This window comes from Rhinolophus sinicus, linkage group LG05 (assembly GCF_036562045.2).
Source record: "Rhinolophus sinicus isolate RSC01 linkage group LG05, ASM3656204v1, whole genome shotgun sequence".
NCBI lineage: Eukaryota > Metazoa > Chordata > Mammalia > Chiroptera > Rhinolophidae > Rhinolophus > Rhinolophus sinicus.
Window position 1 is genome coordinate 177,428,592 of NC_133755.1, and position 14,000 is coordinate 177,442,591.

Consider the following 14,000-nt stretch of genomic DNA (forward strand, 5'->3'; position numbering starts at 1 on the left):
GTTGCAGGGGCTGTCCTGTGTATTGTAGCATATTTACCCATCTTCCTGGCCACCACCCACTAGATGCCAGTAGCACTCACCCACTTCCAGTTTTGACAACCAAAACTGTCTCAAATATTACCAAATGTCCCCTGCCCCCCAAATCACAACCCCTCCTTTCACCCCCCCATCTGAGAACCACTGTCCTAGAGGTAAAACTATTACAAAAATGAGGAGTAAGATCAGAGACCAAGAAGGGAACAGCAGAAGATGAGAAATGTCTGGCTCCACCCTGACATGCCAGATGGGTGATGCATGGGGCACAGTTTGCTCACTGCAGGTGACAATACTCCAGCTCTCCATGTTCAAGTCTACTCAGCCTCAACACAGTCCTGACCTGAAGTTTGCTCTGATGAGCTTACGATTCATAGGAAGACAAATAACCTCTAAGGAAAAATAAGAAGTGCTTAGAACTTGTTACAAAGAAAAAACAGTTGGTGAAAACCAATAAATTATAACAAAGTTAGGCTGAATGATGACAACAATCTGGGAAAGAATTGTGTACCTGCAAAAAAAATGAAAAGATATGTACTCCATCACCCACAACTTTCTGAATCAAAAGGGTAAATGCAGTTGTGAACAATTACGAATGTCATTCGTCAGGCATTGTTTGAACAGCTGTGTGCAAAATATTGGGTATTGGGCAAAGGGGGGAAACAGGATAGTGAACCAGAATAGTGAACGAGATATTCAATTGGGGGAAGGAAGATTAACAACACACACACAAAATAATAATAATAACAGCTATTATTTATTGAATACCTATATGCCAAAATCTTTACTAATTGGTTTTGTTTAATCCTCATGAATAGTTTGCCAAGTTTTACAAATAAACCGAGATTCAGAAAGATTAAGTAATTTCCCCCAAGTCACTGAGCTAGAAACAAATACAGGATTTAAACCTAAGTCAACTTGATCTCAAGGCCCATGCTTTTCCACCCTACCATGTTGTTCCAGGCGGAATAAATATATTGAGTTGGTGCAAAAGTAATTGCAGTTTAAAAGGTTACAAATAACTGAAAAAAACCGCAATTACTTTTGCACCAACCTATAGTAGAAGCTTTTTTTTTTTTTTTTAAATTTTTATGGGGAAGTATTGGGAAACAGTGTGTTTTTCTAGGGCCCGTCAGCTCCAAGTCGTTGTCCCGCAATCTAGTTGTGGAGGGCGCAGCCCACTGACCCATGTGGGAATCGAACACGGCAACCCTGTTGTTCAGAGCTCATGTTCTAACCAACTGAGCCAGCCAGCCGCCCCTGAAGCTTTTTAATGCATAGTCCACTTCAACAACTTTCCAGATTAACAGACATACTTGTAGGTCCTCTGTGGGACGAACTGAGAGAGGCCCATAGCCCTCCAATGATCAGGGCCTGGTCACTCACTACTGCCCCCAACAGTTGAGTTGGATGCTTACCAAGAGTCAGAGGTACGTGTCTCCCAAACAGATTTATGCCTAATTTTACTTGTTACTGAAATTGTGTAATCTAAGTAAGAAATGAGTTTGAAAAAAGTTATTTTAACAAATACTAAATGAAATGCTTTGTAAAGTCTCAATAAAGGTAAGCCACTAAAAATAATCGTGTTCAGTTAGATGTGGGCAAAAGAAATATATAAAATCGGGAAAATAATTAAACAATTAGAGGATCAGCTTGCTTTGCTGGTGTTTTTTAAGGTCCCACTTCAGACAATTGAAAATGTAACTTACAGATAATGCATTATGAGTGTGGTGATGGTAGGTAGATACAGTCATTTTCTGGCTCTTCATCCCAAAAGTATTGAATGAATATATATTTGCATGTTTTAAGTTAAAATGCATTGTTTCAGGTAAGTATGTGACATTTTATTCTGACTCCAACTTTTTTGATCACAAGGGAAAAAAAGACGTCGTCTCTTAGTGCTAAGTGAAGAACAAATATGTATCTCCGTGAGCACACCCTGGAAGCTGTTTAAATGTCTGGTCTGTGCTGGCACACAAAACTCTTGGTTGTATAAATTCTGGGGTCTGTGGTGTCTCAGATCAGTCTGAGCTGTCTTTCCACTTGGGCCATGGCACTCATATGCAGACCGCTGCTACTCCATTTTTTTTTTTTTATTTTTTTTTACCAGCTTTATTGAGGTATAGTCGACAAAACTGTGAGAGAGTGGAAAAAAAATAAATGCCTGGTCTTTGGATGTAACGTCTATTTTTGTTAAAATTAGACTTTCTATTGGCCTACTTTTCTTTCAGTTTCACCGTAACCTTTTCAAGTCCAAAGGGGAGATTTGGTTTTCTCTTCTTAAGGTTCCCTGGAGCACAATGTAGTCTCCCAGTTGTTAGACTGAACTCCTTGTGACAAACCCTCGGTGACAGAGTGGTCTCCAAAACCAGGAGACAAAGAGTCCACTTCAAACAACTCAGGCAAGACAACAGTAGTCAAAGTAAGATCCCACCCCCCGCAGGCACCCCCACAAGCCATTACCATGGACAGTGACCCCACACTTCCTCCCTCCTTCAGCTCAACCCCTGGGAAAGTCAGAAAGCAGAGGACTGGAAGAACAAGGCAGGAAGGTAGGAGCTGCCTGCCAACCCCCCCACCTCGGGCTGCACTGAAGCGGGAGACGTCTCAATGTTAAATCAGAGTCAGAGTTTTATTACGTAGGACTGGGCTTTTAAGACTGAGCCTGCCTTCTGACTTAAAAGAGATGATATGACCTTTTATTACTTAAAAATTAAAAAAAAAAAAAAAAAGTCATGGGACCAGCGTTTTGGGCCAGGGGTAAGGAAAAAACAAGCCCACCAGGCCAATGTAATGACAGTGGGTGACAAAAGGGAAGTCAAGTTGTGATCACATCCCATGATGGATGAATCACTGGTACTTAATGTACTGTAACACATCAACACTACGTTTACCAGAAATTCTTCCTTATTTCTGGTATCTGAATGGAATGCCACCAGGTTTCCAGCACTAATTTGTTTTTTGTTTTTTTCCCCTATGAGTCTGTTTCATGGGTCAGTTCAGTGGGGATTTCAGAGCTTATGCCATCATCTTGCGTAAGGGCACCCAACCCCAATCAGAACAAATGTGACTTTTAAAATTAGAAAATAGTAAGCAAAGTTATAACATTGGTTCTTGTAGACGTTTTATGGCTTCCTGGGTTGTTTTCAAATGTTTCTTGAAATTCTTTCAGAAGAGTGTTAAGAGGAACACTAGCTGCTTTGACAGATAAATTCCCACTTCTCCAGAGTTTCCATGCCCATCACAGTCCAGCGTGCCTGTTCCCTGCCTTTCCCTCCATCAGCTGGCAGGTAGGAAAAGAAGGAGAAAGGCTGTTTTGGGCCCAGCCTGGAAAGTCATACACCCCATCTGCTCACATACTATTATCTGGAACTCAGCCATGTGGCCACATCTGACTGCAAGAGAAGTGGGACCATGTAGCTCACCTCTCTGACCAGGAAGAAGAGAAAATGGGCTTGGTGAGTATTTAACAAGTCCAGTCACACACACACAAAAAAAGACAAAGTGTATTTAAGGATTGTAATAAATATTAAGATGCAAATTAATATTCACAGGATACCAAGAAATGTGATGACATAAGTCTATTAGTCATGTAGGGCAGGAAAATGTTTCTTCTGCTCTTCTAGGGTCTTTTGGCTGGTCTAATACAGAAATTGACCTAAGACAAATTAACAGGAGAAAAAAATATAATTTCATACACATGGAAGCCCAAAGATATGCGAGTCAAGATCAAGGCAGGCAGTCGAGGCTCATATGCCATCCTGAGCTAAGGAATGGGGCTTCCGTGGGGAGGAGGGTAATTCACGGCATGATAAGAAGAGATGTTTGGTAATTAGATGTTTGCCCTGCCATACAGGTAGGCTTTTCAGATAAAAAGTTGTCTCTGGCAATAGCTCTCTTTCTGGACCAGGCCTCCTGTCTAAATTCTTTTAGGTAGTAGATAAGGGAGAGGTAAAAGTTTTTCTCGAGCCTGCTGCGCCTTGATTGACTTTAGCTCAGGATAATCTACATGCCAAAGTGGCACATTTTGGGTTGGCATATTCTGTTCCCCTTCAGTCACTTTCTAAAGAATTTAGAAACGCAATAAATGCAAACTTTAGCTAAATGCCTAAATGGCCAATTGGTACGTATGATGAATATTTGGTCAAAGACAAATAGCATCATTACAGAATGAACTTTAGAAATTCAAGAATAAATCTGAAGCTTTAGTCAAAATAAATAAAATTATTCTCTTATTACAACATTTAGTAGTAGTAGTTTGGATTAAAATTAATTTTAAACATGAGGTTATAATAATTTCTCAGCACGTCAGCTGCTAGGTTACCACTGAGGTCATTACTGTCCCTCATGATGTGACTCCAGCTTTTCCAAAGGCCAAGGCTGAAGCCACACACACAGTGAATTTTGGAAAATACTTAGGTCAAAGCCATACAGTGGTTTATCCTTTATAAAAGTATTAAATATTTATTATCTCTTTAATACCTTCTAGAAAGATTCCTACGCAGAACAAGCATGTTTATCTGCTGGCAATTAACCAGTATATCTTGCTCGTTCCCTATTTTCAATGTCTGAGGCCCTGGAATACTTCCTGGCCCTCACCAGAACCTTCTAGGGGCTGGATCCCCTTCTCTGTGGCTGGGCGTCCTGCCGGAGTCCTACTTGGATTTATCTAGCCAACACCACCACAGGGCCCCACCTCTATCCTGTAGCACCTCCAGGGTTCCCTCGCTGCTGGGTCCAGCTCAGGGAAAGCGTCTCTGGAAACTTTTGTTTGCCTAAACACACCGGAGTTTCCATGCCTGCTGGACATAGCCTTGGACAGCGTGATTTTCCTCATTAAGAAAGCCTCGGTGGCCACCGCAGCCCATTTTAGCTGCCTCCTACCCAGACTCGCCCTCGTTACATTTGGTTATTCTTCTTTCCTGGCGGAAGTGCTATTCAAACTTCTTGGATCTTCTGGCTATATGGAGCTTTTAGTTCCTAAGCACACGACAAAATCCCCTGCCCCTGGGTCTTAGCTTTCTCCCACCGAGAGAGAGACTTGTTATTCAGCTCAAGGGTCTACGGGTACAACATAAGGATATCACAAACAGGGACACTTGTGTTTATCGTAACATCAGTCTGATGAGATGAAACATCCTTTGAGTCACATTCTCTGCAGCAGTTGTACCATTATTTTGCTAAAGGTTTCTAGTATTGCGTGTGTCCCTAAGGGAAGACTGTCGTGTATGTTTGAAACTAGATTGTGAAATAAGTTTAACTCATCCAAGTTGAGGCTTTACCCCATCCCATCTGCTGTCATTCAACTTCTCTGTGCCTCCGCTGTCCCACTTGTCAAATAGGACCAATATAAGCCCTTACTCCCTTAGATGCCTGGTTGTGAGAAGTAATGAAACAACACAGGTAAATTATCCAGCAAAGTGTTAGCCATCATTTCCCATCTCTCCTTCTGTCTACACCTTTCTCCCTATTCTTTTTTGTCTCTAGAAACACAGTGAGACCTCAGATTTCCCTGAGTCCCCACTAGGTGACATGTCTTTAGATTTTTCCCTCCTCAAGAGGGATGAGCCCAGCTTTGACCTGGAACATTCTAGCACATTCCATTTGGGCTTCATCAGTCCCTTCTGCTTACTGTACACCAGTCTCCCGGCCCCGGCTGGGTGTGGGTAGTTATCTTCCAAGAGCCCATTTTGTCTTAGATTTGACCCAGGGCTCGGAAGCACAGCATTTACATTTTTCGTTTTTGTTCCATCACTGGAAGGTGCTCTTTCCCAGAGTCCTATAAAGTGCTTCCTGTTTAGGAATTTGTTGGAAAGGTGTACCAAATGACTCTGATTCAGGGTGCCCAGGATGTGAGATAACCGTGCCCTGGTGTCACCCTGATTCACCACCTCCTGGGTCACCGGTGCTTTGACCAAAATCCTGTGTTGGCTAAACAGAGTGGTTGCTGCCCAAAGTTTTCTCTCTTGCTGGGCTGTCCCTTCCTGGGTCCTTTGGTTACAGGAACTAGACTTTTGTTGGGGCACATGTTTTGTCTACGCGTGTTTGTATTTCCAGATTGCCCACTTCTTGGGTTTATGAAGCAAAAAGAAAGCCCAGAGAACTCACCTCATCATCCTTGGGTCCTTAGCCAGTGTGCCTCCTTGTACTTGTTTCATAGAAAACGTCCAGGATTTCTGGATGTGCTATATGAGAGGAACTCCATTTCCCCAGAATTAGAAACCTCCCAGAATTGTAATAGGAGCAGGTTTGCTTGCTGTGTGGAACGAGGTTTTGATGGGTGGCAGGGGACCAACTAGAAGACTGTTGCAGTGGCCCATGGGAAAAAATGAAGACCTGGATGTGGCTGGTAGCACTGGACACAGAAGAGTAGGACAAAGAAAATATTTAGGAGGTTAGTAAAGGCAAGAAAGAGCAATGAACATAAGTCTTATGTTGTTCCTCACAGATGTCTCTAGCAGGCGGTCAGCATGTTCAATAGAACTGCCTGAAGCCCAGTGCTCTTCTCTGAACTGTACAGACCTGCAATTCGTCCAGGGTGAAACAGGCACATGGCTTTTGGACGGACTGTCTCCTGAGCTCGTGGGCCTTTAATTTACGGGGAATAAAGAGCTGTCCGTTTTAAAAATTAGAAGAGGTTTCACTGAGAGTTCAACCCAGTAGAATTCACCTGTTGCACGCTAGGTTAAACACATTTAGCAAGCCGCAGAGGCAAACAGAATAGTATTTTGAAAAGTTCTAAAAACAAGATTGTCCAAGCCCCTTACCTTTTTAATGTAGCTAGGTCTTTGGTTTTCTGGAAGTGAATAATGGTATTTAAATATTTGCTTTATCATATTGCTGAGCAAAGAGATGTGATCATAATATAATGCAAAAACAATAAAGCAAAATGCCACAAGGAGAACAATTATTTTTGATTCATGGGTTCAGTAAAGGAAACCAATTCATATACTGAGACTTCAACTATTCAACTATCTGCAGGTGAATGCTTTATTATATATATTTTTTTCCTGAGAAAAACACAGCTTTGCTGATACTTTTCCATTTTCTTTAACTTGTTTATCTTGTAAATACTCTTTTTTCTCGAACTGTGTAAGTCAGAAGGTGTTTGGCCACGGGTAACAGAAATCCTGATAGGCAGTGGCTTAAAATACAAGGACATTTCTATTTTACCTCATAAAAAGCCCAATGACTGGCAGTCCCAGGGTTAGTTTGGAAGCTTAACAGTGTCACCAGGATTAGGGATTTCCACGCTCTACTCTGCTTTCTCAGCAGGCTGGCTTCTGTTTCCCCACCTGGTGCCTCATGATCATAAGTCTCTATAGACGCAAGCATCACCACCTCTCCTAGCCTGTGAAGAGACAAGAAGGAACAGAGGGGGAACAAAGCGCTTTCTCCTCACACACATCTCTCTTATCAGAGAAGAAAATCTTTCTCAGAAACCCCACAAGATTTCCTCCGGTCCTAGCCAGAACTGGTCAACTGGCTAATTCCATCTGGAAGAAGAATGATTTGGTAAAGAAGATCCCAGTACCCAGAATTGACCAGGGGTTCTCATCAGAGGCATCCTGACAATCCAGGGGTTTTGGAAATATAGAGAGAGTGCTTTCAGTTGTCATACAGATAGAGAGGTGTTATTGGCATTTCGTGGGTTGGTCTAGCGATGCTAAATGTCCTAAAATGCACAGAACACTTCTACACACAAAAAAAATTCATCCTACACCAAATACTAATACCACTCCTGTTAAGAAACACTGCTTTAGAGCAGCCATAATTTATCTCCTGGGTTTGTTATCAAATTCAGGTTCGGCTGCTTGCCACTCATAAGCCAATGATCGAGAGACATTGGTGGAGAGAGGGTTGGTGGAGAGAAAAGTAGGTTTATTCAAAATGTCGGCATTCTCAGAAGATGGCGAACTATTGTCTCCAAGACCAACTTCCCCATTCCTAGAAGAGTCAGGAGGTTTTATAGATACACAAGAAGAAGCAGAACAAAAGGGGAGTTAGTCATGCGACTCCTTGGTTCTGACATCCAGGAGAAGTCTTCTGGGGTCCAGTTTGTTCTGCAATGGTTGTCTCGAACCTGGTCTTAGGGGTGATTCATATGTCATCTGACAGAAAATTGCAGTCCAGAATTGCATCCAGGTTGCTGGTGTCCAGGATGGCTGAGGGCTAACTTAATTTCTTTTAAGTCAGTGTTTGGCGATTAACCAGATTAACAAGGTATGCATGTAGCCTTGAGAAAACATAGTGATTGAATCAGGTAAGAGGGAAAGGAAAAATAAAAAAATAAAAATAAATTGTTAAATCCTGAAAAGTACACCATCAATCACCCTTACAGGCTAAAGACATTATGACTCAAATACAATCAAGGGACCATCAGCAAGAAGAGGAACATGGCTCCAACAATGTACCCTGATACCCTGCTGGAAGCTGGAAGGAGCACAGCAACGCTCCTTTAGTCTTTAGTCATGCTGGCATACCTAATCCTTTTCAGAAAGTGTTGAATGGCTGACAAGGAAATAACTACAGAAGTTAAGATAGAGATAATGTCTCCAAGCACTGCCTCTAGTTTTCTAATAAAGGGATTTCCCAGTAACTAGACAAGCCTATTTCCAAGAAGTGGTTCTGAGTTCCCCACACCTCTATTATCTCTGCTCCCTGCCCCCACCAAGGATTGGGAATGATTAAATCCAACTGTATACTCACATTTGGGGGATAAAGTCTCCTTTGTAGACCCTGTACTTAGTACAATGTGGCAGGTCTTTAGTAAATGTTTCTTGGGTATATGACAAAAACAATGATTCAAAACAATACAGGGAAACAAAGCCTAGAAAATTGTTCAGCATTATGTTCAAGGATATAGGTACAATGAAATAGCAATTTTACAATAGTATTAGTAAAAGCTATGCTAGAAATCTAATTATATTATTTTAAAAATATTTTTTAGAATGCCAGTGGAGTTGTTTGTGGTCCACAAAGAAAATGAAGGCTAGACAGCTAGATGGAATGTCCAGAGAGCACCGAGCCCAGTTTGGGCCCAGGAAATGAAACTTAGTGTTATTCTTACTGCCTGGCAACTTAGGATGTTCTAGATCTAAGCATGCTTACAATTACAGCCCCCCAAATGCTTAAAGAATAATTTAGTAAGTGCTACCTTACAAATAGTACATTAAAATAATGTATCACCTGCTTCATGGAGAAATTATTTAATTGAATAATTTAATGAAAAATAATTAAATAATCAAATAAAAAAGAAAATGAAGACTAAACATCATTAGCTTTAATTATGGTTTAAAATGTTAAATGTTAACAATCTGAATGATTAGGTACATTGGTTTGGCATATTGCATTCCTGCTCACAGAAAAATTCTGTAAGAAAGTCAGCGTAAAACACAGTGGCTGAGAAAGAGAAAACTAGTCTAGAAAGTTTGGTTTAGCTCCCGTATCTGTAAAACCACAAAGCTCTATTTTTGACACATAATAAGCTAAATAAATAACCTCTCTAAAGCGAGTTACTAATTAGGAGATAACCTGGTGAGGAAGAATGGAAACAGCACTGCAGACAGAAAGAATGGACTGAGCAAAGGTACCAGCTCCTGGGAGAGCATGACATGCTCAGGGTCACACCAGCTGAGCTCAGGGGGTGTCCATGAATCACCACCAACTTCTTTCACCGCCAATTCTGCCCATGTCAAGGACCCCTGGACTTTTTGAGTGCCAAGGACAAAGGCCAGACTTACTGCAAATGACTTTTTCTTTCTTTCTCTCGTCTCCCTAGTCATACTTTATCAGGTGGTTCCTATATCGAAGTATTAGGTTGGTGCAAAAGTAATTGTGGTTTAAAAGGTTAAAAACAATTGCAAAAACCACAATTACTTCTGCACCAACGTAATAGTAGGAATATAGGTTTTAGGCTAAGTAGTAGGCTGATGGGAAAGAAATGGCCAATTTACTTAACATCAATCTAACTTGATAGCATGTGCTATTTAAAACAGTAATGGGCAAGTAACTTTCATCATACTTTGATATCTTACTTGAAATTGTAGCTTGAGCTGGCATGGCTATTGGCACTGAGGGCTGTGCTAGGCCTAACTCAGGTGCTCGAGAAATATTTATTGTTGATAGTTGCATAAAGTTTGTTGTGGAGAATAATTCGTTTTGCAGGTATTGTTAGATATGCACTACTATGCTTTCTTCTGTATTTTCTGTAAATTAGAGGTTGTCCCACTATTTCAGATTCTAAATTTGATTGTTTGGTCAGGAGGTGACCACCAGATGGCTCCACTATAGAAGTGTGTTCTTTTACAATTAGATAACCTGTGGAGTGACATTTTGGTGCCACATGAATACTCACCTTTCTCAGCAATCTGACATCTAAAGGTTTTTAAGTCCATTCATAATCCTTGCCTGAACCAATTATGTGCTTAGAATTTGCATAATAGTCATTTTCTAATTAAATAATTTATTCTACATATATTTGCCAGCACCCTATTGTAAATATTTTTTCCTCGTCAACCAGGTGTGAACAATTCTCCTTTTTTAAAAAAGGCAGCACAAGGAAAAGTGATGAGTTGCCCTTCGTAGTCGGCCAGGAATGAGTATGCAGCCACCCTCCTGCCTGGCCGGCCACCATCACGCGTCCTCAGAAACGTCAGCTGCGGTATCCGGAGCCTGAGGGCCAACCTACCACTAGGTCCTCAATAAAGTGGAGCTCATGCTGCCTGAGAAACTGAGGCCGTTATACTACCACCCGGCAGGTCCCAAAACAGTTTTTTTTCTGGGCTCCAATTATGAAATGGGGGTTGGTGTGTGCTGGATTGGCTGACACGGCCAGACCTGCGGAAAAACTCAGCACAGCTCAATCTGCTGTTCTGATGGCTACAGGGCTTATTTGGTCAAGATACTCACTTGTCATTATTCCAAAACACTGGAGTCTGTTTGCTGTTAATTTCTTCGTTGGGAAAGCAGGAGCCTCCCAGCTCTTTCGTATTTGGAGATATAACCAAAACTACAAGCTAAAGCAAACAAATAAGAGCTCTTGATTATTTGAACAACCTAGATGTGAATATAACGGCTGGGACTCGGTTTGATTAATTATTTGGTTATTGGTAAGGTGATGCTAACTGTGCTCTTGACTGGAAGGCATAAAAAAAAATCTAAGTTAACTGGGAGCTAGTACTTGATTCAGCAGAAAAATAAAGCAAAATTTTAATTACAGTGTCTCTTTACACATGACTTAAGGAACGTATCTATGGATATTAGTAACATTTTTTTCTTACTGTTTGCCCATAATAAATCATACTTGTTCATATAAACAAACAAAAAGGCAGGGCAAATACTATTTTTCCCTTTAACAATTAATTTTCAGAGTTAGAAGTTGGTGTAATAGTCATTTCTAATGATGGGAAAATAGTCTGCTGCCCCCTTTCTCTCACATCAAGTATAACTATAGAGATACAGATTTTTATCTATTCAGTATTTACAATCAATTGTAGTCATTTTCTTTTTAATGCTAACATTGCCCTAAACTTGGTCTGTGGTAGACCCTTTAGACTGGCTTGTCTTTTTAAAATTTACTTTTGCAGACTGAATATACAAATGACAGGAGACAACCACCTATAAAGATGGAAGTCTGACCCACCACCTGCAGCAAAGTGCTCAGGAAACTGACTCCCCTAATCTACAGTAACCAGCCCAGGAAGCCACCCTCCTATAAGTCAAACTTGGAGAAAGTCAGACTGCTATCTCTAGTAATCCATGTAGTTAAAGGAATCTTCTATAAAAATCAGCTCAAAATGGCCAGGACTTGATTAATAACTGACAGCATCCCTAATTTCTGTCCCTGATTCCGACTCAGGACCAATCAGAGAAAGTAATACATGCACCCCTAACCTATCACATGACGCCCCCACCTCCAGTCAGCTACCTCCAGCTTCCCCAAGCCAACGACCTCCACCCATCAGGTCACCCCTGGAGCCGCCCCTTTCTTCACTGAGGAGCTCTCCCCTCTTCTGCCCACCTTTGCGTCTCTGCCAAATGCAAACAATGAAGGCTGACTCCCTTGCTACAGCAAACTCTGAATACGCAGCCTTTGTTTTTCTCATTTTGTTGGTCTTCATTCATTTCCACAATTTATTGACGGATAATTTACATACATATGAGGGTATAATTTTTATGAGGTACAATTTACATTAAGTGCACCCATTTTTAGTGGTACCGTTTAATGAATTTTGACATACATACCGGGCCAACCATCACCCTCATCATGATGTAGAATATTTTCATTACCCCAAAGTTTCCCCATGTTCCTTTCCAGTCGATTCCTGCTTCTTTCTCCTCCTAGCCTAGCATGGATTTGACTTCTATCCCTATAGGTTAGTTTTGCCTGTTCTCCTACGTCCTGCTGACATACCTCCATTAGCCTAAACACTTCCTTTGCATTTAGGAACAACAAATTGTCTGATTTATCTTGTACTTCCCCTGCCCCATAACGAGTCAGCCTTCTCCAAGGTGCTCTGGATCTATTTAGTGGGAAATGGAATTGGAATTAGTGGGAAGTGGAAATGGAATTTTGGAACACGATCTAGTTGGCAAGTCTGCTCATTGCTACTGTAAGGTGACCAGCCATCCTGGTTGGTTCCAATTTTAACACTGAAAGTCCAGCATCCCAGGAAATCCTTTCAGTCCCTGGCAAACTGGGACAATTGGTCAACCTAGGGCTTCTAGGCCCTTTCAGTACTTAAAAGTAGGACATTTCTTTTAAAAATCATGTGCTCAAATTCATATTTCTGATTTAAACACAATACAGGTTTTTTTCTGAACTTCCTTGATCTTATATTTGTATCTCATTTTCTCTTACACTGAAAGTTTTGTACATTATAACATTAAAATATTTGTTATCCCACAATATACATAGGTTCAAAACAACAGCAACAATATTACCAGTAATTATAAACCACTGAGTGAAGCTGAAGATTCCTCTACAGTTCTTTTTCATGAACTGGGGAATAATTCTTTTCTCTGTTTAACAACATAGTTATGTTACCAATTTGACCTAATTCAATTTGCCTTAAACTTTGTGTTTATACTTGTTTCCTTCTTTACTTTTTTGGCTATGTAAAACTTTACAAGTTCAAAGCCAGAGGAGGTTTGCTTCTTCTATTTCTTTCCCCTCCACCCTTCCCCACCACCTCTATAGATAATCATTTTTATTCCTACAACAGCCTTCCAATTTTCCATATAACCTGGGACTTACTGCAAAGCAACACAAAAATAATATCCTCATTCTTTTTTTATGGCTGCATTGTATTCCTCTATATGAATGTACCATGTCCAACCAGTTTCCTATGAACGGAAATTGGGTTATTTCCAAACTTTTGTTATGACAAATAACACTGCAATAAATACCTTGCCTACATTTTGTTTCTATTTGTGAAGGTGAAGATTAGGGTTAGAAGTGGAATTTGGAGCTACATGAATAAATGCATATGGAATTTTGGTACTCCATATAGGGCTCCAATCATTTTCCTATTCCCACCAGGAAATTTAGGAGAACTGTTTATCCAGAGCCTTGTTTCAATGTGCACTCCATTATAAATAAGGACAAATAGCCTTTTAAGGACCACTGCTATTCTTTCCTGTTAATTGTCTGTTCATGTTTTTGCCCCTTTTTCTCGTTGGATTTTGGTCATTTTCTTTTCTGTTTTGAAGAGTTCCTCTGATGTAAGTTGCAAGTATTTTCTCCACTCTGATCTAACTTGCTGGGAATATACCATGATCCCTTTGACCACCTGGAGCATACTTTAATCTTATCCTTATAGATCACCTCATTCATTCCAGGACACCTCCTTTGGGGATGAACAACTTTGGTAAAGCCGGATAAGGGCAGACCAATCGAAAGAATTACCTAACCCTTGTAGGTAAGTGTAAGACTGTTTCACGCTTACTGGTAACACCATCATTTT